Consider the following 2,500-nt stretch of genomic DNA (forward strand, 5'->3'; position numbering starts at 1 on the left):
ACCAGGGTGCATAAAAACGCACCAGGAGGGCACCAGGGTGCATAAAAACGCACCAGGAGGGCACCAGGGTGCGAAAAACGCACCAGGAGGGCACCATGGTGCATAAAAACGCACCAAGTAGGCACCAGGGTGCATAAAAACGCACCAGGAGGGCACCAGGGTGCATAAAAACGCACCAGGAGGGCACCAGGGTGCATAAAAACGCACCAGGAGGGCACCAGGGTGCGAAAAACGCACCAAGAGGGCACCATGGTGCATAAAAACGCACCAAGAGGGCACCATGGTGCGAAAAACGCACCAAGAGGGCACCATGGTGCATAAAAACGCACCAAGAGGGCACCAGGGTGCGAAAAACGCACCAGGAGGGCACCATGGTGCATAAAAACGCACCAGGAGGGCACCATGGTGCATAAAAACGCACCAGGAGGGCACCATGGTGCATAAAAACGCACCAGGAGGGCACCATGGTGCATAAAAACGCACCAAGTAGGCACCAGGGTGCAGAAAAACGCACCAGGAGGGCACCAGGGTGCGAAAAACGCACCAGGTAGGCACCATGGTGCAGAAAAACGCACCAGGTAGGCACCATGGTGCAGAAAAACGCACCAGGAGGGCACCAGGGTGCAGAAAAACGCACCAGGAGGGCACCATGGTGCATAAAAACGCACCAAGTAGGCACCAGGGTGCATAAAAACGCACCAGGAGGGCACCAGGGTGCGAAAAACGCACCAGGTAGGCACCATGGTGCATAAAAACGCACCAGGAGGGCACCATGGTGCATAAAAACGCACCAGGAGGGCACCAGGGTGCGAAAAACGCACCAGGAGGGCACCATGGTGCATAAAAACGCACCAGGAGGGCACCAGGGTGCATAAAAACGCACCAGGAGGGCACCATGGTGCATAAAAACGCACCAGGAGGGCACCAGGGTGCGAAAAACGCACCAGGAGGGCACCATGGTGCATAAAAACGCACCAGGAGGGCACCAGGGTGCATAAAAACGCACCAGGAGGGCACCAGGGTGCATAAAAACGCACCAGGAGGGCACCAGGGTGCGAAAAACGCACCAGGAGGGCACCATGGTGCATAAAAACGCACCAAGTAGGCACCAGGGTGCATAAAAACGCACCAGGAGGGCACCAGGGTGCATAAAAACGCACCAGGAGGGCACCAGGGTGCGAAAAACGCACCAAGAGGGCACCATGGTGCATAAAAACGCACCAAGAGGGCACCATGGTGCGAAAAACGCACCAAGAGGGCACCATGGTGCGAAAAACGCACCAAGAGGGCACCATGGTGCATAAAAACGCACCATGAGGGCACCAGGGTGCGAAAAACGCACCAGGAGGGCACCATGGTGCATAAAAACGCACCAGGAGGGCACCATGGTGCATAAAAACGCACCAGGAGGGCACCATGGTGCATAAAAACGCACCAAGTAGGCACCAGGGTGCATAAAAACGCACCAGGAGGGCACCAGGGTGCATAAAAACGCACCAGGAGGGCACCAGGGTGCGAAAAACGCACCAAGTAGGCACCATGGTGCATAAAAACGCACCAGGAGGGCACCAGGGTGCATAAAAACGCACCAGGAGGGCACCAGGGTGCATAAAAACGCACCAGGAGGGCACCAGGGTGCATAAAAACGCACCAGGTAGGCACCAGGGTGGGCATGAAGAGGCACCATGATGGGCACCAAGAGGCACCAAGGTGGGCATCAAGGTGCACCATGGTGGGCATCAAGAGGCACCAAGGTGGGCACCAAGAGGCACCAAGGTGCACCATGGTGGGTATCAAGAGGGACCAAGGTGGGCATCAAGAGGCACCAAGGTGTGCATGAAGGTGCACCATGGTGGGCACCAAGAGGCACCATGGTGGGCACCAAGAGGCACCAAGGTGGGTATCAAGAGGCACCAAGGTGGGCATCAAGAGGCACCAAGGTGGGCATCAAGAGGCACCAAGGTGTGCATCAAGGTGCACCATGGTGGGCACCAAGAGGCACCATGGTGGGCACCAAGAGGCACCATGGTGGGTAGCAAGAGGCACCAAGGTGGGCACCAAGAGGCACCAAGGTGGGTATCAAGAGGCACCAAGGTGGGCATCAAGAGGCACCAAGGTGGGTATCAAGAGGCACCAAGGTGGGCATCAAGAGGCACCAAGGTGTGCATCAAGGTGCACCATGGTGGGCATCAAGAGGCACCAAGGTGGGCACCAAGAGGCACCAAGAGGCACCAAGGTGTGCATCAAGGTGCACCATGGTGGGCATCAAGAGGCACCAAGGTGGGCACCAAGAGGCACCAAGAGGCACCAAGGTGGGTATCAAGAAGCACCAAGGTGGGTATCAAGAGGCACCAAGGTGGGCATCAAGGTGCACCATGGTGCGATGATTCGGAGAAAAATTCATTATAAATCATTCCCTTGGGGAAATGTAACGAAACTTTGCAGACACATTTGGTGTTATTTTGTGTGAATGCCTGCAAAAAATCAGGTCAAAATTCGA

This window comes from Abrus precatorius, unplaced genomic scaffold (assembly GCF_003935025.1).
Source record: "Abrus precatorius isolate BTA unplaced genomic scaffold, Abrus_2018 Scaffold36, whole genome shotgun sequence".
Classification (NCBI taxonomy): Eukaryota; Viridiplantae; Streptophyta; class Magnoliopsida; order Fabales; family Fabaceae; genus Abrus; species Abrus precatorius.